The sequence below is a fragment of the Rhinichthys klamathensis genome, unplaced genomic scaffold, assembly GCF_029890125.1.
Source record: "Rhinichthys klamathensis goyatoka isolate OS25496 unplaced genomic scaffold, OSU_Roscu_1.1 h1tg000095l_1, whole genome shotgun sequence".
Taxonomy (NCBI): Eukaryota; Metazoa; Chordata; class Actinopteri; order Cypriniformes; family Leuciscidae; genus Rhinichthys; species Rhinichthys klamathensis.
In genome coordinates this window covers 2,036,458-2,060,130 of record NW_026606634.1, presented here as the reverse complement: position 1 = coordinate 2,060,130, position 23,673 = coordinate 2,036,458, and the positions used below count along the sequence as shown (strand labels likewise).

At 37.7% G+C, this 23,673-nt stretch overlaps 63 non-coding genes across 63 annotated transcripts; all 63 read right to left on the bottom strand.

Annotated features, from left to right (window-relative positions):
• Positions 1–10: 10 nt before the first annotated feature.
• On the bottom strand, positions 11–82 carry trnac-gca (transfer RNA cysteine (anticodon GCA)). Its single transcript has one exon. It is a non-coding gene; the product is annotated as a tRNA-Cys (tRNA).
• Positions 83–226: 144 nt separating this feature from the next.
• trnac-gca (transfer RNA cysteine (anticodon GCA)) lies at positions 227–298 on the bottom strand. Its single transcript has one exon. It is a non-coding gene; the product is annotated as a tRNA-Cys (tRNA).
• A 142-nt stretch (positions 299–440) lies between these two features.
• trnac-gca (transfer RNA cysteine (anticodon GCA)) lies at positions 441–512 on the bottom strand. The gene has a single exon. It is a non-coding gene; the product is annotated as a tRNA-Cys (tRNA).
• A 1,040-nt stretch (positions 513–1,552) lies between these two features.
• Positions 1,553–1,624, bottom strand: trnac-gca (transfer RNA cysteine (anticodon GCA)). The gene has a single exon. It is a non-coding gene; the product is annotated as a tRNA-Cys (tRNA).
• A 142-nt stretch (positions 1,625–1,766) lies between these two features.
• Positions 1,767–1,838, bottom strand: trnac-gca (transfer RNA cysteine (anticodon GCA)). The gene has a single exon. It is a non-coding gene; the product is annotated as a tRNA-Cys (tRNA).
• Positions 1,839–2,197: 359 nt separating this feature from the next.
• trnac-gca (transfer RNA cysteine (anticodon GCA)) lies at positions 2,198–2,269 on the bottom strand. Its single transcript has one exon. It is a non-coding gene; the product is annotated as a tRNA-Cys (tRNA).
• A 142-nt stretch (positions 2,270–2,411) lies between these two features.
• On the bottom strand, positions 2,412–2,483 carry trnac-gca (transfer RNA cysteine (anticodon GCA)). Its single transcript has one exon. It is a non-coding gene; the product is annotated as a tRNA-Cys (tRNA).
• Positions 2,484–2,627: 144 nt separating this feature from the next.
• On the bottom strand, positions 2,628–2,699 carry trnac-gca (transfer RNA cysteine (anticodon GCA)). Its single transcript has one exon. It is a non-coding gene; the product is annotated as a tRNA-Cys (tRNA).
• A 142-nt stretch (positions 2,700–2,841) lies between these two features.
• trnac-gca (transfer RNA cysteine (anticodon GCA)) lies at positions 2,842–2,913 on the bottom strand. Its single transcript has one exon. It is a non-coding gene; the product is annotated as a tRNA-Cys (tRNA).
• Positions 2,914–3,953: 1,040 nt separating this feature from the next.
• trnac-gca (transfer RNA cysteine (anticodon GCA)) lies at positions 3,954–4,025 on the bottom strand. The gene has a single exon. It is a non-coding gene; the product is annotated as a tRNA-Cys (tRNA).
• Positions 4,026–4,167: 142 nt separating this feature from the next.
• On the bottom strand, positions 4,168–4,239 carry trnac-gca (transfer RNA cysteine (anticodon GCA)). Its single transcript has one exon. It is a non-coding gene; the product is annotated as a tRNA-Cys (tRNA).
• A 143-nt stretch (positions 4,240–4,382) lies between these two features.
• Positions 4,383–4,454, bottom strand: trnac-gca (transfer RNA cysteine (anticodon GCA)). The gene has a single exon. It is a non-coding gene; the product is annotated as a tRNA-Cys (tRNA).
• A 142-nt stretch (positions 4,455–4,596) lies between these two features.
• Positions 4,597–4,668, bottom strand: trnac-gca (transfer RNA cysteine (anticodon GCA)). The gene has a single exon. It is a non-coding gene; the product is annotated as a tRNA-Cys (tRNA).
• A 144-nt stretch (positions 4,669–4,812) lies between these two features.
• Positions 4,813–4,884, bottom strand: trnac-gca (transfer RNA cysteine (anticodon GCA)). The gene has a single exon. It is a non-coding gene; the product is annotated as a tRNA-Cys (tRNA).
• A 330-nt stretch (positions 4,885–5,214) lies between these two features.
• On the bottom strand, positions 5,215–5,286 carry trnac-gca (transfer RNA cysteine (anticodon GCA)). The gene has a single exon. It is a non-coding gene; the product is annotated as a tRNA-Cys (tRNA).
• A 367-nt stretch (positions 5,287–5,653) lies between these two features.
• Positions 5,654–5,725, bottom strand: trnac-gca (transfer RNA cysteine (anticodon GCA)). The gene has a single exon. It is a non-coding gene; the product is annotated as a tRNA-Cys (tRNA).
• A 145-nt stretch (positions 5,726–5,870) lies between these two features.
• Positions 5,871–5,942, bottom strand: trnac-gca (transfer RNA cysteine (anticodon GCA)). The gene has a single exon. It is a non-coding gene; the product is annotated as a tRNA-Cys (tRNA).
• A 145-nt stretch (positions 5,943–6,087) lies between these two features.
• Positions 6,088–6,159, bottom strand: trnac-gca (transfer RNA cysteine (anticodon GCA)). Its single transcript has one exon. It is a non-coding gene; the product is annotated as a tRNA-Cys (tRNA).
• A 523-nt stretch (positions 6,160–6,682) lies between these two features.
• Positions 6,683–6,754, bottom strand: trnac-gca (transfer RNA cysteine (anticodon GCA)). The gene has a single exon. It is a non-coding gene; the product is annotated as a tRNA-Cys (tRNA).
• Positions 6,755–8,921: 2,167 nt separating this feature from the next.
• On the bottom strand, positions 8,922–8,993 carry trnac-gca (transfer RNA cysteine (anticodon GCA)). Its single transcript has one exon. It is a non-coding gene; the product is annotated as a tRNA-Cys (tRNA).
• A 536-nt stretch (positions 8,994–9,529) lies between these two features.
• Positions 9,530–9,601, bottom strand: trnac-gca (transfer RNA cysteine (anticodon GCA)). The gene has a single exon. It is a non-coding gene; the product is annotated as a tRNA-Cys (tRNA).
• Positions 9,602–9,968: 367 nt separating this feature from the next.
• On the bottom strand, positions 9,969–10,040 carry trnac-gca (transfer RNA cysteine (anticodon GCA)). The gene has a single exon. It is a non-coding gene; the product is annotated as a tRNA-Cys (tRNA).
• A 145-nt stretch (positions 10,041–10,185) lies between these two features.
• trnac-gca (transfer RNA cysteine (anticodon GCA)) lies at positions 10,186–10,257 on the bottom strand. Its single transcript has one exon. It is a non-coding gene; the product is annotated as a tRNA-Cys (tRNA).
• Positions 10,258–10,402: 145 nt separating this feature from the next.
• trnac-gca (transfer RNA cysteine (anticodon GCA)) lies at positions 10,403–10,474 on the bottom strand. Its single transcript has one exon. It is a non-coding gene; the product is annotated as a tRNA-Cys (tRNA).
• A 145-nt stretch (positions 10,475–10,619) lies between these two features.
• On the bottom strand, positions 10,620–10,691 carry trnac-gca (transfer RNA cysteine (anticodon GCA)). Its single transcript has one exon. It is a non-coding gene; the product is annotated as a tRNA-Cys (tRNA).
• A 142-nt stretch (positions 10,692–10,833) lies between these two features.
• trnac-gca (transfer RNA cysteine (anticodon GCA)) lies at positions 10,834–10,905 on the bottom strand. Its single transcript has one exon. It is a non-coding gene; the product is annotated as a tRNA-Cys (tRNA).
• A 361-nt stretch (positions 10,906–11,266) lies between these two features.
• trnac-gca (transfer RNA cysteine (anticodon GCA)) lies at positions 11,267–11,338 on the bottom strand. The gene has a single exon. It is a non-coding gene; the product is annotated as a tRNA-Cys (tRNA).
• Positions 11,339–11,480: 142 nt separating this feature from the next.
• trnac-gca (transfer RNA cysteine (anticodon GCA)) lies at positions 11,481–11,552 on the bottom strand. The gene has a single exon. It is a non-coding gene; the product is annotated as a tRNA-Cys (tRNA).
• Positions 11,553–11,997: 445 nt separating this feature from the next.
• On the bottom strand, positions 11,998–12,069 carry trnac-gca (transfer RNA cysteine (anticodon GCA)). Its single transcript has one exon. It is a non-coding gene; the product is annotated as a tRNA-Cys (tRNA).
• A 145-nt stretch (positions 12,070–12,214) lies between these two features.
• trnac-gca (transfer RNA cysteine (anticodon GCA)) lies at positions 12,215–12,286 on the bottom strand. Its single transcript has one exon. It is a non-coding gene; the product is annotated as a tRNA-Cys (tRNA).
• Positions 12,287–12,428: 142 nt separating this feature from the next.
• On the bottom strand, positions 12,429–12,500 carry trnac-gca (transfer RNA cysteine (anticodon GCA)). The gene has a single exon. It is a non-coding gene; the product is annotated as a tRNA-Cys (tRNA).
• A 686-nt stretch (positions 12,501–13,186) lies between these two features.
• On the bottom strand, positions 13,187–13,258 carry trnac-gca (transfer RNA cysteine (anticodon GCA)). Its single transcript has one exon. It is a non-coding gene; the product is annotated as a tRNA-Cys (tRNA).
• Positions 13,259–13,400: 142 nt separating this feature from the next.
• Positions 13,401–13,472, bottom strand: trnac-gca (transfer RNA cysteine (anticodon GCA)). The gene has a single exon. It is a non-coding gene; the product is annotated as a tRNA-Cys (tRNA).
• Positions 13,473–13,614: 142 nt separating this feature from the next.
• Positions 13,615–13,686, bottom strand: trnac-gca (transfer RNA cysteine (anticodon GCA)). Its single transcript has one exon. It is a non-coding gene; the product is annotated as a tRNA-Cys (tRNA).
• A 145-nt stretch (positions 13,687–13,831) lies between these two features.
• Positions 13,832–13,903, bottom strand: trnac-gca (transfer RNA cysteine (anticodon GCA)). The gene has a single exon. It is a non-coding gene; the product is annotated as a tRNA-Cys (tRNA).
• A 354-nt stretch (positions 13,904–14,257) lies between these two features.
• On the bottom strand, positions 14,258–14,329 carry trnac-gca (transfer RNA cysteine (anticodon GCA)). The gene has a single exon. It is a non-coding gene; the product is annotated as a tRNA-Cys (tRNA).
• A 144-nt stretch (positions 14,330–14,473) lies between these two features.
• trnac-gca (transfer RNA cysteine (anticodon GCA)) lies at positions 14,474–14,545 on the bottom strand. Its single transcript has one exon. It is a non-coding gene; the product is annotated as a tRNA-Cys (tRNA).
• A 145-nt stretch (positions 14,546–14,690) lies between these two features.
• trnac-gca (transfer RNA cysteine (anticodon GCA)) lies at positions 14,691–14,762 on the bottom strand. The gene has a single exon. It is a non-coding gene; the product is annotated as a tRNA-Cys (tRNA).
• Positions 14,763–14,904: 142 nt separating this feature from the next.
• Positions 14,905–14,976, bottom strand: trnac-gca (transfer RNA cysteine (anticodon GCA)). The gene has a single exon. It is a non-coding gene; the product is annotated as a tRNA-Cys (tRNA).
• A 228-nt stretch (positions 14,977–15,204) lies between these two features.
• Positions 15,205–15,276, bottom strand: trnac-gca (transfer RNA cysteine (anticodon GCA)). Its single transcript has one exon. It is a non-coding gene; the product is annotated as a tRNA-Cys (tRNA).
• A 354-nt stretch (positions 15,277–15,630) lies between these two features.
• trnac-gca (transfer RNA cysteine (anticodon GCA)) lies at positions 15,631–15,702 on the bottom strand. The gene has a single exon. It is a non-coding gene; the product is annotated as a tRNA-Cys (tRNA).
• Positions 15,703–15,846: 144 nt separating this feature from the next.
• Positions 15,847–15,918, bottom strand: trnac-gca (transfer RNA cysteine (anticodon GCA)). Its single transcript has one exon. It is a non-coding gene; the product is annotated as a tRNA-Cys (tRNA).
• Positions 15,919–16,587: 669 nt separating this feature from the next.
• Positions 16,588–16,659, bottom strand: trnac-gca (transfer RNA cysteine (anticodon GCA)). The gene has a single exon. It is a non-coding gene; the product is annotated as a tRNA-Cys (tRNA).
• A 361-nt stretch (positions 16,660–17,020) lies between these two features.
• trnac-gca (transfer RNA cysteine (anticodon GCA)) lies at positions 17,021–17,092 on the bottom strand. The gene has a single exon. It is a non-coding gene; the product is annotated as a tRNA-Cys (tRNA).
• Positions 17,093–17,234: 142 nt separating this feature from the next.
• On the bottom strand, positions 17,235–17,306 carry trnac-gca (transfer RNA cysteine (anticodon GCA)). The gene has a single exon. It is a non-coding gene; the product is annotated as a tRNA-Cys (tRNA).
• Positions 17,307–17,751: 445 nt separating this feature from the next.
• trnac-gca (transfer RNA cysteine (anticodon GCA)) lies at positions 17,752–17,823 on the bottom strand. The gene has a single exon. It is a non-coding gene; the product is annotated as a tRNA-Cys (tRNA).
• Positions 17,824–17,968: 145 nt separating this feature from the next.
• trnac-gca (transfer RNA cysteine (anticodon GCA)) lies at positions 17,969–18,040 on the bottom strand. The gene has a single exon. It is a non-coding gene; the product is annotated as a tRNA-Cys (tRNA).
• A 470-nt stretch (positions 18,041–18,510) lies between these two features.
• Positions 18,511–18,582, bottom strand: trnac-gca (transfer RNA cysteine (anticodon GCA)). Its single transcript has one exon. It is a non-coding gene; the product is annotated as a tRNA-Cys (tRNA).
• Positions 18,583–18,724: 142 nt separating this feature from the next.
• trnac-gca (transfer RNA cysteine (anticodon GCA)) lies at positions 18,725–18,796 on the bottom strand. The gene has a single exon. It is a non-coding gene; the product is annotated as a tRNA-Cys (tRNA).
• Positions 18,797–18,938: 142 nt separating this feature from the next.
• Positions 18,939–19,010, bottom strand: trnac-gca (transfer RNA cysteine (anticodon GCA)). The gene has a single exon. It is a non-coding gene; the product is annotated as a tRNA-Cys (tRNA).
• A 145-nt stretch (positions 19,011–19,155) lies between these two features.
• trnac-gca (transfer RNA cysteine (anticodon GCA)) lies at positions 19,156–19,227 on the bottom strand. The gene has a single exon. It is a non-coding gene; the product is annotated as a tRNA-Cys (tRNA).
• A 354-nt stretch (positions 19,228–19,581) lies between these two features.
• trnac-gca (transfer RNA cysteine (anticodon GCA)) lies at positions 19,582–19,653 on the bottom strand. Its single transcript has one exon. It is a non-coding gene; the product is annotated as a tRNA-Cys (tRNA).
• Positions 19,654–19,797: 144 nt separating this feature from the next.
• trnac-gca (transfer RNA cysteine (anticodon GCA)) lies at positions 19,798–19,869 on the bottom strand. The gene has a single exon. It is a non-coding gene; the product is annotated as a tRNA-Cys (tRNA).
• A 145-nt stretch (positions 19,870–20,014) lies between these two features.
• On the bottom strand, positions 20,015–20,086 carry trnac-gca (transfer RNA cysteine (anticodon GCA)). Its single transcript has one exon. It is a non-coding gene; the product is annotated as a tRNA-Cys (tRNA).
• Positions 20,087–20,228: 142 nt separating this feature from the next.
• Positions 20,229–20,300, bottom strand: trnac-gca (transfer RNA cysteine (anticodon GCA)). The gene has a single exon. It is a non-coding gene; the product is annotated as a tRNA-Cys (tRNA).
• A 228-nt stretch (positions 20,301–20,528) lies between these two features.
• trnac-gca (transfer RNA cysteine (anticodon GCA)) lies at positions 20,529–20,600 on the bottom strand. The gene has a single exon. It is a non-coding gene; the product is annotated as a tRNA-Cys (tRNA).
• A 354-nt stretch (positions 20,601–20,954) lies between these two features.
• trnac-gca (transfer RNA cysteine (anticodon GCA)) lies at positions 20,955–21,026 on the bottom strand. Its single transcript has one exon. It is a non-coding gene; the product is annotated as a tRNA-Cys (tRNA).
• A 144-nt stretch (positions 21,027–21,170) lies between these two features.
• On the bottom strand, positions 21,171–21,242 carry trnac-gca (transfer RNA cysteine (anticodon GCA)). Its single transcript has one exon. It is a non-coding gene; the product is annotated as a tRNA-Cys (tRNA).
• Positions 21,243–21,801: 559 nt separating this feature from the next.
• On the bottom strand, positions 21,802–21,873 carry trnac-gca (transfer RNA cysteine (anticodon GCA)). Its single transcript has one exon. It is a non-coding gene; the product is annotated as a tRNA-Cys (tRNA).
• Positions 21,874–22,226: 353 nt separating this feature from the next.
• trnac-gca (transfer RNA cysteine (anticodon GCA)) lies at positions 22,227–22,298 on the bottom strand. The gene has a single exon. It is a non-coding gene; the product is annotated as a tRNA-Cys (tRNA).
• Positions 22,299–22,528: 230 nt separating this feature from the next.
• trnac-gca (transfer RNA cysteine (anticodon GCA)) lies at positions 22,529–22,600 on the bottom strand. The gene has a single exon. It is a non-coding gene; the product is annotated as a tRNA-Cys (tRNA).
• A 559-nt stretch (positions 22,601–23,159) lies between these two features.
• On the bottom strand, positions 23,160–23,231 carry trnac-gca (transfer RNA cysteine (anticodon GCA)). Its single transcript has one exon. It is a non-coding gene; the product is annotated as a tRNA-Cys (tRNA).
• A 144-nt stretch (positions 23,232–23,375) lies between these two features.
• Positions 23,376–23,447, bottom strand: trnac-gca (transfer RNA cysteine (anticodon GCA)). Its single transcript has one exon. It is a non-coding gene; the product is annotated as a tRNA-Cys (tRNA).
• Between the last annotated feature and the right edge of the window lie 226 nt (positions 23,448–23,673).

Sequence of the window (23,673 nt, the reverse complement as noted above, 5' to 3'; positions counted from 1 at the left end):
GACATGATAAAAGGGGCACTCGGATTTGAACCGGGGACCTCTTGATCTGCAGTCAAATGCTCTACCACTGAGCTATACCCCCTTTCAAATAAACATTTTCAAAGTAAAAAAAAAATATCAGGAATTTTCTCAACTACACCAGTATAAGGTAAAAGAATGAAGTGATTGGCTTGTTGGAAACTAGCATAACAGTACCAAAGATCACATTCAGATTGGGACATGATAAAGGGGGCACTCGGATTTGAACCGGGGACCTCTTGATCTGCAGTCAAATGCTCTACCACTGAGCTATACCCCCTTTCAATTACCTTTTTTCAAAGTTAAAAAAGTTCCAGGAATTTTCTTAAATTCGTCTGTATAAGGTAAAAGAATGAAGTGATTGGCTTGTTGGAAACTAGCATAACAGTACCAAAGATCACATTCAGATTAGAACATGATAAAAGGGGCACTCGGATTTGAACCGGGGACCTCTTGATCTGCAGTCAAACGCTCTACCATTGAGCTATACCCCCTTTCAAATAAACATTTTCAAAGTAAAAAAAAAAATATCAGGAATTTTCTCAACTACACCAGTATAAGGTAAAAGAATGAAGTGATTGGCTTGTTGGAAACTAGCATAACAGTACCAAAGATCACATTCAGATTGGGACATGATAAAGAGTGCACTCGGATTTGAACCGGGGACCTCTTGATCTGCAGTCAAATGCTCTACCACTGAGCTATACCCCCTTTCCAATAAACATTTTAAAAGTAAACAAAAAAATATCAGGAATTTTCTCAACTACACCAGTATAAGGAAAACGAATGAAGTGATTGGCTTGTTGGAAACTAGCATGACAGTACCAAAGATCACAATTTTCTTAAATTCGTCTGTATAAGGTAAAAGAATGAAGTGATTGGCTTGTTGGAAACTAGCATAACAGTACCAAAGATCACATTCAGATTGGGACATGATAAAGGGGGCACTCGGATTTGATTCGGGGACCTCTTGATCTGCAGTCAAATGCTCTACAACTGAGCTATACCCCCTCTCAATGACCTTTTTTCAAAGTTAAAAAAGTTCCAGGAATTTTCTTAAATTCGTCTGTATAAGGTAAAAGAATGAAGTGATTGGCTTGTTGGAAACTAGCATAACAGTACCAAAGATCACAATTTTCTTAAATTCGTCTGTATAAGGTAAAAGAATGAAGTGATTGGCTTGTTGGAAACTAGCATAACAGTACCAAAGATCACAATTTTCTTAAATTCGTCTGTATAAGGTAAAATAATGAGGTGATTGGCTTGTTGGAAACCAGCATAACAGTACCAAAGATCACATTCAGATTGGGACATGATAAAGGGGGCACTCGGATTTGAACCGGGAACCTCTTGATCTGCAGTAAAATGCTCTACCACTGAGCTACACCACCTTTCAAATAAACATTTTCAAAGTTAAAAAAAGTTCCAGGAATTTTCTTAAATTCGTCTGTACAAGGTAAAAGAATGAAGTGATTGGCTTGTTGGAAACTAGCATAACAGTACCAAAGATCACTTTCAGATTGGGACATGATAAAGGGGTCACTCGGATTTGAACCGGGGACCTCTTGATCTGCAGTCAAATGCTCTACCACTGAGCTATACCCCCTTTCAATGACCTTTTTTCAAAGTTAAAAAAGTTCCAGGAATTTTCTTAAATTCGTCTGTATAAGGTAAAAGAATGAAGTGATTGGCTTGTTGGAAACTAGCATAACAGTACCAAAGATCACATTCAGATTGGGACATGATAAAAGGGGCACTCGGATTTGAACCGGGGACCTCTTGATCTGCAGTCAAATGCTCTACCACTGAGCTATACCCCCTTTCAAATAAACATTTTCAAAGTAAAAAAAAAATATCAGGAATTTTCTCAACTACACCAGTATAAGGTAAAAGAATGAAGTGATTGGCTTGTTGGAAACTAGCATAACAGTACCAAAGATCACATTCAGATTGGGACATGATAAAGGGGGCACTTGGATTTGAACCGGGAACCTCTTGATCTGCAGTAAAATGCTCTACCACTGAGCTACACCACCTTTCAAATAAACATTTTCAAAGTTAAAAAAAGTTCCAGGAATTTTCTTAAATTCGTCTGTATAAGGTAAAAGAATGAAGTGATTGGCTTGTTGGAAACTAGCATAACAGTACCAAAGATCACTTTCAGATTGGGACATGATAAAGGGGTCACTCGGATTTGAACCGGGGACCTCTTGATCTGCAGTCAAATGCTCTACCACTGAGCTATACCCCCTTTCAATGACCTTTTTTCAAAGTTAAAAAAGTTCCAGGAATTTTCTTAAATTCGTCTGTATAAGGTAAAAGAATGAAGTGATTGGCTTGTTGGAAACTAGCATAACAGTACCAAAGATCACATTCAGATTGGGACATGATAAAAGGGGCACTCGGATTTGAACCGGGGACCTCTTGATCTGCAGTCAAATGCTCTACCACTGAGCTATACCCCCTTTCAAATAAACATTTTCAAAGTAAAAAAAAAATATCAGGAATTTTCTCAACTACACCAGTATAAGGTAAAAGAATGAAGTGATTGGCTTGTTGGAAACTAGCATAACAGTACCAAAGATCACATTCAGATTGGGACATGATAAAGGGGGCACTCGGATTTGAACCGGGGACCTCTTGATCTGCAGTCAAATGCTCTACCACTGAGCTATACCCCCTTTCAATTACCTTTTTTCAAAGTTAAAAAAGTTCCAGGAATTTTCTTAAATTCGTCTGTATAAGGTAAAAGAATGAAGTGATTGGCTTGTTGGAAACTAGCATAACAGTACCAAAGATCACATTCAGATTAGAACATGATAAAAGGGGCACTCGGATTTGAACCGGGGACCTCTTGATCTGCAGTCAAACGCTCTACCATTGAGCTATACCCCCTTTCAAATAAACATTTTCAAAGTAAAAAAAAAAATATCAGGAATTTTCTCAACTACACCAGTATAAGGTAAAAGAATGAAGTGATTGGCTTGTTGGAAACTAGCATAACAGTACCAAAGATCACATTCAGATTGGGACATGATAAAGAGTGCACTCGGATTTGAACCGGGGACCTCTTGATCTGCAGTCAAATGCTCTACCACTGAGCTATACCCCCTTTCCAATAAACATTTTAAAAGTAAACAAAAAAATATCAGGAATTTTCTCAACTACACCAGTATAAGGAAAACGAATGAAGTGATTGGCTTGTTGGAAACTAGCATGACAGTACCAAAGATCACAATTTTCTTAAATTCGTCTGTATAAGGTAAAAGAATGAAGTGATTGGCTTGTTGGAAACTAGCATAACAGTACCAAAGATCACATTCAGATTGGGACATGATAAAGGGGGCACTCGGATTTGATTCGGGGACCTCTTGATCTGCAGTCAAATGCTCTACAACTGAGCTATACCCCCTCTCAATGACCTTTTTTCAAAGTTAAAAAAGTTCCAGGAATTTTCTTAAATTCGTCTGTATAAGGTAAAAGAATGAAGTGATTGGCTTGTTGGAAACTAGCATAACAGTACCAAAGATCACAATTTTCTTAAATTCGTCTGTATAAGGTAAAAGAATGAAGTGATTGGCTTGTTGGAAACTAGCATAACAGTACCAAAGATCACAATTTTCTTAAATTCGTCTGTATAAGGTAAAATAATGAGGTGATTGGCTTGTTGGAAACCAGCATAACAGTACCAAAGATCACATTCAGATTGGGACATGATAAAGGGGGCACTCGGATTTGAACCGGGAACCTCTTGATCTGCAGTAAAATGCTCTACCACTGAGCTACACCACCTTTCAAATAAACATTTTCAAAGTTAAAAAAAGTTCCAGGAATTTTCTTAAATTCGTCTGTACAAGGTAAAAGAATGAAGTGATTGGCTTGTTGGAAACTAGCATAACAGTACCAAAGATCACTTTCAGATTGGGACATGATAAAGGGGTCACTCGGATTTGAACCGGGGACCTCTTGATCTGCAGTCAAATGCTCTACCACTGAGCTATACCCCCTTTCAATGACCTTTTTTCAAAGTTAAAAAAGTTCCAGGAATTTTCTTAAATTCGTCTGTATAAGGTAAAAGAATGAAGTGATTGGCTTGTTGGAAACTAGCATAACAGTACCAAAGATCACATTCAGATTGGGACATGATAAAAGGGGCACTCGGATTTGAACCGGGGACCTCTTGATCTGCAGTCAAATGCTCTACCACTGAGCTATACCCCCTTTCAAATAAACATTTTCAAAGTAAAGAAAAATATCAGGAATTTTCTCAACTACACCAGTATAAGGTAAAAGAATGAAGTGATTGGCTTGTTGGAAACTAGCATAACAGTACCAAAGATCACATTCAGATTGGGACATGATAGAGGGGGCACTCGGATTTGAACCGGGGACCTCTTGATCTGCAGTCAAATGCTCTACCACTGAGCTATACCCCCTTTCAATTACCTTTTTTCAAAGTTAAAAAAGTTCCAGGAATTTTCTTAAATTCGTCTGTATAAGGTAAAAGAATGAAGTGATTGGCTTGTTGGAAACTAGCATAACAGTACCAAAGATCACATTCAGATTGGGACATGATAAAAGGGGCACTCGGATTTGAACCGGGGACCTCTTGATCTGCAGTCAAATGCTCTACCACTGAGCTATACCCCCTTTCAAATAAACATTTTCAAAGTAAAAAAAAAATATCAGGAATTTTCTCAACTACACCAGTATAAGGTAAAAGAATGAAGTGATTGGCTTGTTGGAAACTAGCATAACAGTACCAAAGATCACATTCAGATTGGGACATGATAAAAGGGGCACTCGGATTTGAACCGGGGACCTCTTGATCTGCAGTCAAATGCTCTACCACTGAGCTATACCCCCTTTCCAATAAACATTTTAAAAGTAAACAAAAAAATATCAGGAATTTTCTCAACTACACCAGTATAAGGAAAACGAATGAAGTGATTGGCTTGTTGGAAACTATAAGAGTACCAGAGATCACATTCAAATTGGGACATGATAAAGGGGGACCTCTTGATCTGCCGTCAAATGCTCTACCACTGAGCTATACCCCCTTTCAATGACCTTTTTTCAAAGTTAAAAAAGTTCCAGTAATTTTCTTAAATTCGTCTGTAGAAGGAAAATAACAAAGTGTTTTTCTTGTGAACTAGGATATCAGCACCAAAGAGTTGGTCGGAGTTGGACATGCAAAGGGGGCACTCGGATTTGAGCCGGGGACCTCTTGATCTGCAGTCAAATGCTCTACCACTGAGCTATACCCCCTCTCAAAGACCTTTTTTCAAAGTTAAAAAAGTTCCAGGAATTTTCTTAAATTCGTCTGTATAAAGTAAAAGAATGAAGTGATTGGCTTGTTGGAAACTAGCATAACAGTACCAAAGATCACATTCAGATTGAGACATGATATAGGGGGCACTCGGATTTGAACCGGGGACCTCTTGATCTGCAGTCAAGAGTCAGTTATAGAGCAGTCAAATGCTCTACAACTGAGCTATACCCCCTTTCAATGACCTTTTTTCAAAGTTAAAAAAGTTCTTAAATTCGTCTGTATAAGGTAAAAGAATGAAGTGATTGGCTTGTTGGAAACTAGCATAACAGTACCAAAGATCACATTCAAATTGGGACATGATAAAGGGGGCACTCGGATTTGAACCGGGGACCTCTTGATCTGCAGTCAAATGCTCTACCACTGAGCTATACCCCCTTTCAAATCAAATTTTTCAAAGTAAACAAAAAAATATCAGGAATTTTCTCAACTACACCAGTATAAGGTAAAAGAATGAAGTGATTGGCTTGTTGGAAACTAGCATAACAGTACCAAAGATCACATTCAAATTGGGACATGATAAAGGGGGCACTCGGATTTGAACCGGGGACCTCTTGATCTGCAGTCAAATGCTCTACCACTGAGCTATACCCCCTTTCAAATCAAATTTTTCAAAGTAAACAAAAAAATATCAGGAATTTTCTCAACTACACCAGTATAAGGTAAAAGAATGAAGTGATTGGCTTGTTGGAAACTAGCATAACAGTACCAAAGATCACATTCAAATTGGGACATGATAAAGGGGGCACTCGGATTTGAACCGGGGACCTCTTGATCTGCAGTCAAATGCTCTACCACTGAGCTATACCCCCTCTCAATGACCTTTTTTCAAAGTTAAAAAAGTTCCAGGAATTTTCTTAAATTCGTCTGTATAAGGTAAAAGAATGAAGTGATTGGCTTGTTGGAAACTAGCATAACAGTACCAAAGATCACAATTTTCTTAAATTCGTCTGTATAAGGTAAAAGAAGGAAGTGATTGGCTTGTTGGAAACTAGCATAACAGTACCAAAGATCACAATTTTCTTAAATTCGTCTGTATAAGGTAAAAGAATGAAGTGATTGGCTTGTTGGAAACCAGCATAACAGTACCAAAGATCACATTCAGATTGGGACATGATAAAGGGGGCACTCGGATTTGAACCGGGAACCTCTTGATCTGCAGTAAAATGCTCTACCACTGAGCTACACCACCTTTCAAATAAACATTTTCAAAGTTAAAAAAAGTTCCAGGAATTTTCTTAAATTCGTCTGTATAAGGTAAAAGAATGAAGTGATTGGCTTGTTGGAAACTAGCATAACAGTACCAAATATCACATTCAGATTGGGACATGATAAAGGGGGCACTCGGATTTGAACCGGGGACCTCTTGATCTGCAGTCAAATGCTCTACCACTGAGCTATACCCCCTTTCAATTACCTTTTTTCAAAGTTAAAAAAGTTCCAGGAATTTTCTTAAATTCGTCTGTATAAGGTAAAAGAATGAAGTGATTGGCTTGTTGGAAACTAGCATAACAGTACCAAAGATCACATTCAGATTGGGACATGATAAAAGGGGCACTCGGATTTGATTCGGGGACCTCTTGATCTGCAGTCAAATGCTCTACAACTGAGCTATACCCCCTCTCAATGACCTTTTTTCAAAGTTAAAAAAGTTCCAGGAATTTTCTTAAATTCGTCTGTATAAGGTAAAAGAATGAAGTGATTGGCTTGTTGGAAACTAGCATAACAGTACCAAAGATCACAATTTTCTTAAATTCGTCTGTATAAGGTAGGGATGGGACGATTACCGGTTTCACGATAAACCACGATAAAATGTCCTGGCGGTTAGTATTATCGTTTAAAATTTAATTATCATAAAAACCGTGTTTGATTATCGTGATTTTGAAAACTCGCGGTAAATCCTGTCCAGCCAGAATCAGTCTGACGCAGGCGCGACGCGAGCAGGCGCGCAGATGCAATGTTGTTTTTTTACGCGAGAAGACATGGCGGAAGGCAGTGAAAGCGCACGGGAGATTTTTCAGCCATTCAAGAGGACAGAATCGGAGGTATGGTCGTATTTTGGCTATTACAAGAGTCCCGAGGGCAATTTAATCGAGGATGGGCACCCTGTCTGCAAATCTTGCAAGAGGAAAGTCGCTGCAAAAGGGGGAAACACGTCAAATCTGCTAAGTCATCTAACGTTACGTGACAACCACCCACTGAGTTAATTTGTACCTTAATAGCACAACTAACTTGGGCAAATAATTAGACAAAAAATTTATTGGAGATGAATTATTTCATTATCTCACTTGTAATTATTGCAAAGCTTCCGCGAAGAGAAATGTTTTACAGCAAGTGGATTTGAGCCAAGACGATCGAACATATTCAAACTATTAAGGGTGACATTTAAGGGATAATGTATTGTATTCATTCATAGTAAACTTATTACAGTTTTATTTTTTACCACAGAAATAATTTCAGGGACATGAAATATTGAATTGTGATTAACTTAATGTTTTTAAATCTTGCCGGTTTATAAATCCATTATACAAGTTACAGTGTCCAAATCAATCGTAAAGTAAATGTGATCACTACAACAATATTGTAGTAGTATTAATACTAAATTACTCTGATTTAATTTTCAATACAATCAAAACTGAGACGCAAGACATACACATTTGAATGAAACCAGAGATTGCGTCCGCGGTGATCCAAGACATGGATGTGCGCTGTGTAGTGCGTTGCTATTTACAACAGTCATTATAAGTATTCCAGTAGTTTAGTCACCCTGACCCAACCAACATATTTTGTTCATTTAAAGTGTGTGTGCGTGCGTGTGAGTGTGTGTGAGAGAGAGAAAGCGATTTATTATTTATTAATAATAATAATATTCAGTCATACACACATCCATAAGTGTTATTATCATTATTAATGATAGGGTTCATTAAAACCTGCACTAGGAAAACTTATACCTCTCACTCTCAGGGCTCCATGTTAATGTTAATATAATGTTTATGCTTAAAAAAGTGCATATAGCTGCTAGCCTGCTAATTGTATTTTTTGTTTGTTGATTTTCAAATGTTTTCAGGGTGAGCATCAGTTCTTTTTGAACATTTCCATCTCATTTTAACAAAACCGTGATAATATTGATAATCGTGATAACTTTGGTCACTATAATCGTGATATTAAATTTTCATACCGTCCCATCCCTAGTATAAGGTAAAAGAAGGAAGTGATTGGCTTGTTGGAAACTAGCATAACAGTACCAAAGATCACAATTTTCTTAAATTCGTCTGTATAAGGTAAAAGAATGAAGTGATTGGCTTGTTGGAAACCAGCATAACAGTACCAAAGATCACATTCAGATTGGGACATGATAAAGGGGGCACTCGGATTTGAACCGGGAACCTCTTGATCTGCAGTAAAATGCTCTACCACTGAGCTACACCACCTTTCAAATAAACATTTTCAAAGTTAAAAAAAGTTCCAGGAATTTTCTTAAATTCGTCTGTATAAGGTAAAAGAATGAAGTGATTGGCTTGTTGGAAACTAGCATAACAGTACCAAAGATCACATTCAGATTGGGACATGATAAAGGGGGCACTCGGATTTGAACCGGGGACCTCTTGATCTGCAGTCAAATGCTCTACCACTGAGCTATACCCCCTTTCAATTACCTTTTTTCAAAGTTAAAAAAGTTCCAGGAATTTTCTTAAATTCGTCTGTATAAGGTAAAAGAATGAAGTGATTGGCTTGTTGGAAACTAGCTTAACAGTACAAAAGATCACATTAAGATTGGGACATGATAAAGGGATGATAAAGATTGGGACTCTTGATCTGCAGTCAAATGCTCTACCACTGAGCTATACCCCCTTTCCAATAAACATTTTAAAAGTAAACAAAAAAATATCAGGAATTTTCTCAACTACACCAGTATAAGGAAAACGAATGAAGTGATTGGCTTGTTGGAAACTATAAGAGTACCAGAGATCACATTCAAATTGGGACATGATAAAGGGGGACCTCTTGATCTGCCGTCAAATGCTCTACCACTGAGCTATACCCCCTTTCAATGACCTTTTTTCAAAGTTAAAAAAGTTCCAGTAATTTTCTTAAATTCGTCTGTAGAAGGAAAATAACAAAGTGTTTTTCTTGTGAACTAGGATATCAGCACCAAAGAGTTGGTCGGAGTTGGACATGCAAAGGGGGCACTCGGATTTGAGCCGGGGACCTCTTGATCTGCAGTCAAATGCTCTACCACTGAGCTATACCCCCTCTCAAAGACCTTTTTTCAAAGTTAAAAAAGTTCCAGGAATTTTCTTAAATTCGTCTGTATAAAGTAAAAGAATGAAGTGATTGGCTTGTTGGAAACTAGCATAACAGTACCAAAGATCACATTCAGATTGAGACATGATATAGGGGGCACTCGGATTTGAACCGGGGACCTCTTGATCTGCAGTCAAGAGTCAGTTATAGAGCAGTCAAATGCTCTACAACTGAGCTATACCCCCTTTCAATGACCTTTTTTCAAAGTTAAAAAAGTTCTTAAATTCGTCTGTATAAGGTAAAAGAATGAAGTGATTGGCTTGTTGGAAACTAGCATAACAGTACCAAAGATCACATTCAAATTGGGACATGATAAAGGGGGCACTCGGATTTGAACCGGGGACCTCTTGATCTGCAGTCAAATGCTCTACCACTGAGCTATACCCCCTTTCAAATCAAATTTTTCAAAGTAAACAAAAAAATATCAGGAATTTTCTCAACTACACCAGTATAAGGTAAAAGAATGAAGTGATTGGCTTGTTGGAAACTAGCATAACAGTACCAAAGATCACATTCAAATTGGGACATGATAAAGGGGGCACTCGGATTTGAACCGGGGACCTCTTGATCTGCAGTCAAATGCTCTACCACTGAGCTATACCCCCTTTCAAATCAAATTTTTCAAAGTAAACAAAAAAATATCAGGAATTTTCTCAACTACACCAGTATAAGGTAAAAGAATGAAGTGATTGGCTTGTTGGAAACTAGCATAACAGTACCAAAGATCACATTCAAATTGGGACATGATAAAGGGGGCACTCGGATTTGAACCGGGGACCTCTTGATCTGCAGTCAAATGCTCTACCACTGAGCTATACCCCCTTTCAAATCAAATTTTTCAAAGTAAACAAAAAAATATCAGGAATTTTCTCAACTACACCAGTATAAGGTAAAAGAATGAAGTGATTGGCTTGTTGGAAACTAGCATAACAGTACCAAAGATCACATTCAAATTGGGACATGATAAAGGGGGCACTCGGATTTGAACCGGGGACCTCTTGATCTGCAGTCAAATGCTCTACCACTGAGCTATACCCCCTTTCAATTACCTTTTTTCAAAGTTAAAAAAGTTCCAGGAATTTTCTTAAATTCGTCTGTATAAGGTAAAAGAATGAAGTGATTGGCTTGTTGGAAACTAGCATAACAGTACCAAAGATCACATTCAGATTAGAACATGATAAAAGGGGCACTCGGATTTGAACCGGGGACCTCTTGATCTGCAGTCAAACGCTCTACCATTGAGCTATACCCCCTTTCAAATAAACATTTTCAAAGTAAAAAAAAAAATATCAGGAATTTTCTCAACTACACCAGTATAAGGTAAAAGAATGAAGTGATTGGCTTGTTGGAAACTAGCATAACAGTACCAAAGATCACATTCAGATTGGGACATGATAAACAGTGCACTCGGATTTGAACCGGGGACCTCTTGATCTGCAGTCAAATTCTCTGCCACTGAGCTATACCCCCTTTCAAATAAATTTTTCAAAGTAAAAAAAAAAATCTGAGGAATTTTCTAAAATTCGTCTGTATAAGGTAAAAGAATGAAGTGATTGGCTTGTTGGAAACTAGCATAATAGTACCAAAGATCACATTCAGATTGGGACATGATAAAGGGGGCACTCGGATTTGAACCGGGGACCTCTTGATCTGCAGTCAAATGCTCTACCACTGAGCTATACCCCCTCTCAATGACCTTTTTTCAAAGTTAAAAAAGTTCCAGGAATTTTCTTAAATTCGTCTGTATAAGCTAAAAGAATGAAGTGATTGGCTTGTTGGAAACTAGCATAACAGTACCAAAGATCACATTCAAATTGGGACATGATAAAGGGGGCACTCGGATTTGAACCGGGGACCTCTTGATCTGCAGTCAAACGCTCTACCATTGAGCTATACCCCCTTTCAAATAAACATTTTCAAAGTAAAAAAAAAAATATCAGGAATTTTCTCAACTACACCAGTATAAGGTAAAAGAATGAAGTGATTGGCTTGTTGGAAACTAGCATAACAGTACCAAAGATCACATTCAGATTGGGACATGATAAAGAGTGCACTCGGATTTGAACCGGGGACCTCTTGATCTGCAGTCAAATGCTCTACCACTGAGCTATACCCCCTTTCCAATAAACATTTTAAAAGTAAACAAAAAAATATCAGGAATTTTCTCAACTACACCAGTATAAGGAAAACGAATGAAGTGATTGGCTTGTTGGAAACTAGCATGACAGTACCAAAGATCACAATTTTCTTAAATTCGTCTGTATAAGGTAAAAGAATGAAGTGATTGGCTTGTTGGAAACTAGCATAACAGTACCAAAGATCACATTCAGATTGGGACATGATAAAAGGGGCACTCGGATTTGAACCGGGGACCTCTTGATCTGCAGTCAAACGCTCTACCATTGAGCTATACCCCCTTTCAAATAAACATTTTCAAAGTAAAAAAAAAATTATCAGGAATTTTCTCAACTACACCAGTATAAGGTAAAAGAATGAAGTGATTGGCTTGTTGGAAACTAGCATAACAGTACCAAAGATCACATTCAGATTGGGACATGATAAAGGGGGCACTCGGATTTGAACCGGGGACCTCTTGATCTGCAGTCAAATGCTCTACCACTGAGCTATACCCCCTTTCAATTACCTTTTTTCAAAGTTAAAAAAGTTCCAGGAATTTTCTTAAATTCGTCTGTATAAGGTAAAAGAATGAAGTGATTGGCTTGTTGGAAACTAGCATAACAGTACCAAAGATCACATTCAGATTGGGACATGATAAAAGGGGCACTCGGATTTGAACCGGGGACCTCTTGATCTGCAGTCAAACGCTCTACCACTGAGCTATACCCCCTTTCAAATAAACATTTTCAAAGTAAAAAAAAAATATCAGGAATTTTCTCAACTACACTAGTATAAGGTAAAAGAATGAAGTGATTGGCTTGTTGGAAACTAGCATAACAGTACCAAAGATCACATTCAGATTGGGACATGATAAAGGGGGCACTCGGATTTGATTCGGGGACCTCTTGATCTGCAGTCAAATGCTCTACAACTGAGCTATACCCCCTCTCAATGACCTTTTTTCAAAGTTAAAAAAGTTTTGTTGGAAACTAGCATAACAGTACCAAAGATCACAATTTTCTTAAATTCGTCTGTATAAGGTAAAAGAAGGAAGTGATTGGCTTGTTGGAAACTAGCATAACAGTACCAAAGATCACAATTTTCTTAAATTCGTCTGTATAAGGTAAAAGAATGAAGTGATTGGCTTGTTGGAAACCAGCATAACAGTACCAAAGATCACATTCAGATTGGGACATGATAAAGGGGGCACTCGGATTTGAACCGGGAACCTCTTGATCTGCAGTAAAATGCTCTACCACTGAGCTACACCACCTTTCAAATAAACATTTTCAAAGTTAAAAAAAGTTCCAGGAATTTTCTTAAATTCGTCTGTATAAGGTAAAAGAATGAAGTGATTGGCTTGTTGGAAACTAGCATAACAGTACCAAAGATCACATTCAGATTGGGACATGATAAAGGGGGCACTCGGATTTGAACCGGGGACCTCTTGATCTGCAGTCAAATGCTCTACCACTGAGCTATACCCCCTTTCAATTACCTTTTTTCAAAGTTAAAAAAGTTCCAGGAATTTTCTTAAATTCGTCTGTATAAGGTAAAAGAATGAAGTGATTGGCTTGTTGGAAACTAGCATAACAGTACCAAAGATCACATTCAGATTGGGACATGATAAAGGGGGCACTCGGATTTGAACCGGGGACCTCTTGATCTGCAGTCAAATGCTCTACCACTGAGCTATACCCCCTTTCAATTACCTTTTTTCAAAGTTAAAAAAGTTCCAGGAATTTTCTTAAATTCGTCTGTATAAGGTAAAAGAATGAAGTGATTGGCTTGTTGGAAACTAGCATAACAGTACCAAAGATCACATTCAGATTAGAACATGATAAAAGGGGCACTCGGATTTGAACCGGGGACCTCTTGATCTGCAGTCAAACGCTCTACCATTGAGCTATACCCCCTTTCAAATAAACATTTTCAAAGTAAAAAAAAAAATATCAGGAATTTTCTCAACTACACCAGTATAAGGTAAAAGAATGAAGTGATTGGCTTGTTGGAAACTAGCATAACAGTACCAAAGATCACATTCAAATTGGGACATGATAAAGGGGGCACTCGGATTTGAACCGGGGACCTCTTGATCTGCAGTCAAATGCTCTACCACTGAGCTATACCCCCTTTCAAATAAACATTTTCAAAGTAAAAAAAAAAAATATCAGGAATTTTCTCTACTACACCAGTATAAGGTAAAAGAATGAAGTGATTGGCTTGTTGGAAACTAGCATAACAGTACAAAAGATCACATTAAGATTGGGACATGATAAAGGGATGATAAAGATTGGGACTCTTGATCTGCAGGCAAATGCTCTGCCACTGAGCTATACCCCCTTTCAGATAAATTTTTCAAAGTAAAAAAAAAAATCTGAGGAATTTTCTAAAATTTGTCTGTATAAGGTAAAAGAATGAAGTGATTGGCTTGTTGGAAACTAGCATAACAGTACCAAAGATCACATTCAGATTGGGACATGATAAAGGGGGCACTCGGATTTGAACCGGGGACCTCTTGATCTGCAGTCAAATGCTCTACCACTGAGCCATACCCCCTTTTAGATCAATTTTTCAAAGTAAAAAAAAAATTCTGAGGAATTTTCTTAAATTCGTCTGTATAAGGTAAAAGAATAAAGTGATTGGCTTGTTGGAAACTAGCATAACAGTACCAAAGATCACATTCAGATTGGGACATGATAAAGGGGGCACTCGGATTTGAACCGGGGACCTCTTGATCTGCAGTCAAATGCTCCACCACTGAGCTATACCCCCTTTCAAATAAACATTTTCAAAGTAAAAAAGAAAATATCAGGAATTTTCTCAACTACACCAGTATAAGGTAAAAGAATGAAGTGATTGGCTTGTTGGAAACTAGCATAACAGTACCAAAGATCACATTAAAATTGGGACATGATAAAGGGGGCACTCGGATTTGAACCGGGGACCTCTTGATCTGCAGTCAAATGCTCTACCACTGAGCTATACCCCCTTTCAATGACCTTTTTTCAAAGTTAAAAAAGTTCCAGGAATTTTCTTAAATTCGTCTGTATAAGGTAAAAGAATGAAGTGATTGGCTTGTTGGAAACTAGCATAACAGTACCAAAGATCACATTCAGATTGGGACATGATAAAGGGGGCACTCGGATTTGAACCGGGGACCTCTTGATCTGCAGTCAAATGCTCTACCACTGAGCTATACCCCCTTTTAGATCAATTTTTCAAAGTAAAAAATAAAAATCCGCGGAATTTTCTTAAATTCGTCTGTATAAGGTAAAAGAATGAAGTGATTGGCTTGTTGGAAACTAGCATAACAGTACCAAAGATCACAATTTTCTTAAATTCGTCTGTATAAGGTAAAAGAATGAAGTGATTGGCTTGTTGGAAACTAGCATAACAGTACCAAAGATCACATTCAAATTGGGACATGATAAAGGGGGCACTCGGATTTGAACCGGGGACCTCTTGATCTGCAGTCAAACGCTCTACCACTGAGCTATACCCCCTTTCAAATAAACATTTTCAAAGTAAAAAAAAAAAATATCAGGAATTTTCTCTACTACACCAGTATAAGGTAAAAGAATGAAGTGATTGGCTTGTTGGAAACTAGCATAACAGTACAAAAGATCACATTAAGATTGGGACATGATAAAGGGATGATAAAGATTGGGACTCTTGATCTGCAGGCAAATGCTCTGCCACTGAGCTATACCCCCTTTCAGATAAATTATTCAAAGTAAAAAAAAAAATCTGAGGAATTTTCTAAAATTTGTCTGTATAAGGTAAAAGAATGAAGTGATTGGCTTGTTGGAAACTAGCATAACAGTACCAAAGATCACATTCAGATTGGGACATGATAAAGGGGGCATTCGGATTTGAACCGGGGACCTCTTGATCTGCAGTCAAATGCTCTACCACTGAGCTATACCCCCTTTTAGATCAATTTTTCAAAGTAAAAAAAAAATTCTGAGGAATTTTCTTAAATTCGTCTGTATAAGGTAAAAGAATAAAGTGATTGGCTTGTTGGAAACTAGCATAACAGTACCAAAGATCACACTCAGATTGGGACATGATAAAGGGGGCACTCGGATTTGAACCGGGGACCTCTTGATCTGCAGTCAAATGCTCTACCACTGAGCTATACCCCCTTTCAAATAAACATTTTCAAAGTAAAAAAGAAAATATTAGGAATTTCTCAACTACACCAGTATAAGGTAAAAGAATGAAGTGATTGGCTTGTTGGAAACTAGCATAACAGTACCAAAGATCACATTCAAATTGGGACATGATAAAGGGGGCACTCGGATTTGAACCGGGGACCTCTTGATCTGCAGTCAAATGCTCTACCACTGAGCTATACACCCTTTCAAAAAAAAAATTCTGAGGAATTTTCTTAAATTCGTCTGTATAAGGTAAAAGAATAAAGTGATTGGCTTGTTGGAAACTAGCATAACAGTACCAAAGATCACATTCAGATTGGGACATGATAAAGGGGGCACTCGTATTTGAACCGGGGACCTCTTGATCTGCAGTCAAATGCTCTACAACTGAGCTATACCCCCTCTCAATGACCTTTTTTCAAAGTTAAAAAAGTTTTGTTGGAAACTAGCATAACAGTACCAAAGATCACAATTTTCTTAAATTCGTCTGTATAAGGTAAAAGAAGGAAGTGATTGGCTTGTTGGAAACTAGCATAACAGTACCAAAGATCACAATTTTCTTAAATTCGTCTGTATAAGGTAAAAGAATGAAGTGATTGGCTTGTTGGAAACTAGCATAACAGTACCAAAGATCACATTCAGATTAGAACATGATAAAAGGGGCACTCGGATTTGAACCGGGGACCTCTTGATCTGCAGTCAAACGCTCTACCATTGAGCTATACCCCCTTTCAAATAAACATTTTCAAAGTAAAAAAAAAAATATCAGGAATTTTCTCAACTACACCAGTATAAGGTAAAAGAATGAAGTGATTGGCTTGTTGGAAACTAGCATAACAGTACCAAAGATCACATTCAGATTGGGACATGATAAACAGTGCACTCGGATTTGAACCGGGGACCTCTTGATCTGCAGTCAAATTCTCTGCCACTGAGCTATACCCCCTTTCAAATAAATTTTTCAAAGTAAAAAAAAAAATCTGAGGAATTTTCTAAAATTCGTCTGTATAAGGTAAAAGAATGAAGTGATTGGCTTGTTGGAAACTAGCATAATAGTACCAAAGATCACATTCAGATTGGGACATGATAAAGGGGGCACTCGGATTTGAACCGGGGACCTCTTGATCTGCAGTCAAATGCTCTACCACTGAGCTATACCCCCTCTCAATGACCTTTTTTCAAAGTTAAAAAAGTTCCAGGAATTTTCTTAAATTCGTCTGTATAAGCTAAAAGAATGAAGTGATTGGCTTGTTGGAAACTAGCATAACAGTACCAAAGATCACATTCAAATTGGGACATGATAAAGGGGGCACTCGGATTTGAACCGGGGACCTCTTGATCTGCAGTCAAACGCTCTACCATTGAGCTATACCCCCTTTCAAATAAACATTTTCAAAGTAAAAAAAAAAATATCAGGAATTTTCTCAACTACACCAGTATAAGGTAAAAGAATGAAGTGATTGGCTTGTTGGAAACTAGCATAACAGTACCAAAGATCACATTCAGATTGGGACATGATAAAGAGTGCACTCGGATTTGAACCGGGGACCTCTTGATCTGCAGTCAAATGCTCTACCACTGAGCTATACCCCCTTTCCAATAAACATTTTAAAAGTAAACAAAAAAATATCAGGAATTTTCTCAACTACACCAGTATAAGGAAAACGAATGAAGTGATTGGCTTGTTGGAAACTAGCATGACAGTACCAAAGATCACAATTTTCTTAAATTCGTCTGTATAAGGTAAAAGAATGAAGTGATTGGCTTGTTGGAAACTAGCATAACAGTACCAAAGATCACATTCAGATTGGGACATGATAAAAGGGGCACTCGGATTTGAACCGGGGACCTCTTGATCTGCAGTCAAACGCTCTACCATTGAGCTATACCCCCTTTCAAATAAACATTTTCAAAGTAAAAAAAAAATTATCAGGAATTTTCTCAACTACACCAGTATAAGGTAAAAGAATGAAGTGATTGGCTTGTTGGAAACTAGCATAACAGTACCAAAGATCACATTCAGATTGGGACATGATAAAGGGGGCACTCGGATTTGAACCGGGGACCTCTTGATCTGCAGTCAAATGCTCTACCACTGAGCTATACCCCCTTTCAATTACCTTTTTTCAAAGTTAAAAAAGTTTTGTTGGAAACTAGCATAACAGTACCAAAGATCACAATTTTCTTAAATTCGTCTGTATAAGGTAAAAGAAGGAAGTGATTGGCTTGTTGGAAACTAGCATAACAGTACCAAAGATCACAATTTTCTTAAATTCGTCTGTATAAGGTAAAAGAATGAAGTGATTGGCTTGTTGGAAACCAGCATAACAGTACCAAAGATCACATTCAGATTGGGACATGATAAAGGGGGCACTCGGATTTGAACCGGGAACCTCTTGATCTGCAGTAAAATGCTCTACCACTGAGCTACACCACCTTTCAAATAAACATTTTCAAAGTTAAAAAAAGTTCCAGGAATTTTCTTAAATTCGTCTGTATAAGGTAAAAGAATGAAGTGATTGGCTTGTTGGAAACTAGCATAACAGTACCAAAGATCACATTCAGATTGGGACATGATAAAGGGGGCACTCGGATTTGAACCGGGGACCTCTTGATCTGCAGTCAAATGCTCTACCACTGAGCTATACCCCCTTTCAATTACCTTTTTTCAAAGTTAAAAAAGTTCCAGGAATTTTCTTAAATTCGTCTGTATAAGGTAAAAGAATGAAGTGATTGGCTTGTTGGAAACTAGCATAACAGTACCAAAGATCACATTCAGATTGGGACATGATAAAGGGGGCACTCGGATTTGAACCGGGGACCTCTTGATCTGCAGTCAAATGCTCTACCACTGAGCTATACCCCCTTTCAATTACCTTTTTTCAAAGTTAAAAAAGTTCCAGGAATTTTCTTAAATTCGTCTGTATAAGGTAAAAGAATGAAGTGATTGGCTTGTTGGAAACTAGCATAACAGTACCAAAGATCACATTCAGATTAGAACATGATAAAAGGGGCACTCGGATTTGAACCGGGGACCTCTTGATCTGCAGTCAAACGCTCTACCATTGAGCTATACCCCCTTTCAAATAAACATTTTCAAAGTAAAAAAAAAAATATCAGGAATTTTCTCAACTACACCAGTATAAGGTAAAAGAATGAAGTGATTGGCTTGTTGGAAACTAGCATAACAGTACCAAAGATCACATTCAAATTGGGACATGATAAAGGGGGCACTCGGATTTGAACCGGGGACCTCTTGATCTGCAGTCAAATGCTCTACCACTGAGCTATACCCCCTTTCAAATAAACATTTTCAAAGTAAAAAAAAAAAATATCAGGAATTTTCTCTACTACACCAGTATAAGGTAAAAGAATGAAGTGATTGGCTTGTTGGAAACTAGCATAACAGTACAAAAGATCACATTAAGATTGGGACATGATAAAGGGATGATAAAGATTGGGACTCTTGATCTGCAGGCAAATGCTCTGCCACTGAGCTATACCCCCTTTCAGATAAATTTTTCAAAGTAAAAAAAAAAATCTGAGGAATTTTCTAAAATTTGTCTGTATAAGGTAAAAGAATGAAGTGATTGGCTTGTTGGAAACTAGCATAACAGTACCAAAGATCACATTCAGATTGGGACATGATAAAGGGGGCACTCGGATTTGAACCGGGGACCTCTTGATCTGCAGTCAAATGCTCTACCACTGAGCCATACCCCCTTTTAGATCAATTTTTCAAAGTAAAAAAAAAATTCTGAGGAATTTTCTTAAATTCGTCTGTATAAGGTAAAAGAATAAAGTGATTGGCTTGTTGGAAACTAGCATAACAGTACCAAAGATCACATTCAGATTGGGACATGATAAAGGGGGCACTCGGATTTGAACCGGGGACCTCTTGATCTGCAGTCAAATGCTCCACCACTGAGCTATACCCCCTTTCAAATAAACATTTTCAAAGTAAAAAAGAAAATATCAGGAATTTTCTCAACTACACCAGTATAAGGTAAAAGAATGAAGTGATTGGCTTGTTGGAAACTAGCATAACAGTACCAAAGATCACATTAAAATTGGGACATGATAAAGGGGGCACTCGGATTTGAACCGGGGACCTCTTGATCTGCAGTCAAATGCTCTACCACTGAGCTATACCCCCTTTCAATGACCTTTTTTCAAAGTTAAAAAAGTTCCAGGAATTTTCTTAAATTCGTCTGTATAAGGTAAAAGAATGAAGTGATTGGCTTGTTGGAAACTAGCATAACAGTACCAAAGATCACATTCAGATTGGGACATGATAAAGGGGGCACTCGGATTTGAACCGGGGACCTCTTGATCTGCAGTCAAATGCTCTACCACTGAGCTATACCCCCTTTTAGATCAATTTTTCAAAGTAAAAAATAAAAATCCGCGGAATTTTCTTAAATTCGTCTGTATAAGGTAAAAGAATGAAGTGATTGGCTTGTTGGAAACTAGCATAACAGTACCAAAGATCACAATTTTCTTAAATTCGTCTGTATAAGGTAAAAGAATGAAGTGATTGGCTTGTTGGAAACTAGCATAACAGTACCAAAGATCACATTCAAATTGGGACATGATAAAGGGGGCACTCGGATTTGAACCGGGGACCTCTTGATCTGCAGTCAAACGCTCTACCACTGAGCTATACCCCCTTTCAAATAAACATTTTCAAAGTAAAAAAAAAAAATATCAGGAATTTTCTCTACTACACCAGTATAAGGTAAAAGAATGAAGTGATTGGCTTGTTGGAAACTAGCATAACAGTACAAAAGATCACATTAAGATTGGGACATGATAAAGGGATGATAAAGATTGGGACTCTTGATCTGCAGGCAAATGCTCTGCCACTGAGCTATACCCCCTTTCAGATAAATTATTCAAAGTAAAAAAAAAAATCTGAGGAATTTTCTAAAATTTGTCTGTATAAGGTAAAAGAATGAAGTGATTGGCTTGTTGGAAACTAGCATAACAGTACCAAAGATCACATTCAGATTGGGACATGATAAAGGGGGCATTCGGATTTGAACCGGGGACCTCTTGATCTGCAGTCAAATGCTCTACCACTGAGCTATACCCCCTTTTAGATCAATTTTTCAAAGTAAAAAAAAAATTCTGAGGAATTTTCTTAAATTCGTCTGTATAAGGTAAAAGAATAAAGTGATTGGCTTGTTGGAAACTAGCATAACAGTACCAAAGATCACACTCAGATTGGGACATGATAAAGGGGGCACTCGGATTTGAACCGGGGACCTCTTGATCTGCAGTCAAATGCTCTACCACTGAGCTATACCCCCTTTCAAATAAACATTTTCAAAGTAAAAAAGAAAATATCAGGAATTTCTCAACTACACCAGTATAAGGTAAAAGAATGAAGTGATTGGCTTGTTGGAAACTAGCATAACAGTACCAAAGATCACATTCAAATTGGGACATGATAAAGGGGGCACTCGGATTTGAACCGGGGACCTCTTGATCTGCAGTCAAATGCTCTACCACTGAGCTATACACCCTTTCAAAAAAAAAATTCTGAGGAATTTTCTTAAATTCGTCTGTATAAGGTAAAAGAATAAAGTGATTGGCTTGTTGGAAACTAGCATAACAGTACCAAAGATCACATTCAGATTGGGACATGATAAAGGGGGCACTCGTATTTGAACCGGGGACCTCTTGATCTGCAGTCAAATGCTCTACCACTGAGCTATACCCCCTTTCAAATAAACATTTTCAAAGTAAAAAAAAAAATATCAGGAATTTTCTCAACTACACCAGTATAAGGTAAAAGAATGAAGTGATTGGCTTGTTGGAAACTAGCATAACAGTACCAAAGATCACATTCAAATTGGGACATGATAAAGGGGGCACTCGGATTTGAACCAGGAACCTCTTGATCTGCAGTCAAATGCTCTACCACTGAGCTATACCCCCTTTCAAATAAACATTTTCAAAGTAAAAAAAAAAATATCAGGAATTTTCTCTACTACACCAGTATAAGGTAAAAGAATGAAGTGATTGGCTTGTTGGAAACTAGCTTAACAGTACAAAAGATCACATTAAGATTGGGACATGATAAAGGGATGATAAAGATTGGGACTCTTGATCTGCAGGCAAATGCTCTGCCACTGAGCTATACCCCCTTTCAGATAAATTTTTCAAAGTAAAAAAAAAAATCTGAGGAATTTTCTAAAATTTGTCTGTATAAGGTAAAAGAATGAAGTGATTGGCTTGTTGGAAACTAGCATAACAGTACCAAAGATCACATTCAGATTGGGACATGATAAAGGGGGCACTCGGATTTGAACCGGGGACCTCTTGATCTGCAGTCAAATGCTCTACCACTGAGCTATACCCCCTTTTAGATCAATTTTTCAAAGTAAAAAAAAAAAAAATCCGCGGAATTTTCTTAAATTCGTCTGTATAAGGTAAAAGAATGAAGTGATTGGCTTGTTGGAAACTAGCATAACAGTACCAAAGATCACAATTTTCTTAAATTCGTCTGTATAAGGTAAAAGAATGAAGTGATTGGCTTGTTGGAAACTAGCATAACAGTACCAAAGATCACATTCAAATTGGGACATGATAAAGGGGGCACTCGGATTTGAACCGGGGACCTCTTGATCTGCAGTCAAATGCTCTACCACTGAGCTATACCCCCTTTCAAATAACTATTTTCAAAGTAAAAAAAAATATATATCAGGAATTTTCTCAACTACACCAGTATAAGGTAAAAGAATGAAGTGATTGGCTTGTTGGAACCTAGCATAACAGTACCAAAGATCACATTCAAATTGGGACATGATAAAGGGGGCACTCGGCTTTGAACCGGGGACCTCTTGATCTGCAGTCAAATGCTCTACCACTGAGCTATACCACCTTTCAATTAGCTTTTTTCAAAGTTACAAAAGTTCCAGTAATTTTCTTAAATTCGTCTGTAGAAGGAAAATAACAAAGTGTTTTGCTTGTGAACTAGGATATCAGCACCAAAGAGTTGGACATGCAAAGGGGGTATTCGGATTTGAATCGGGGACCTCTTGATCTGCAGTTAAATGCTCTACCACTGAGCTATACCCCCTCTCAATGACATTTTTTCAAAGTTAAAAAAGTTCCAGGAATTTTCTTAAATTCGTCTGTATAAGGTAAAAGAATGAAGTGATTGGCTTGTTGGAAACTAGCATAACAGTACCAAAGATCACATTCAGATTGGGACATGATAAAGGGGGCACTCGGATTTGAACCGGGGACCCCTTGATCTGCAGTCAAATGCTCTGCCACTGAGCTATACCCCCTTTTAGATAAATTTTTCAAAGTAAAAAAAAAATTCTGAGGAATTTTCTTAAATTCGTCTGTATAAGGTAAAAGAATAAAGTGATTGGCTTGTTGGAAACTAGCATAACAGTACCAAAGATCACATTCAAATTGGGACATGATAAAGGGGGCACTCGGATTTGAACCGGGGACCTCTTGATCTGCAGTCAAATGCTCTACCACTGAGCTATACCCCCTTTAAATAACTATTTTCAAAGTAAAAAAAAAATATATCAGGAATTTTCTCTACTACACCAGTATAAGGTAAAAGAATGAAGTGATTGGCTTGTTGGAACCTAGCATAACAGTACCAAAGATCACATTCAAATTGGGACATGATAAAGGGGGCACTCGGCTTTGAACCGGGGACCTCTTGATCTGCAGTCAAATGCTCTACCACTGAGCTATACCACCTTTCAATTT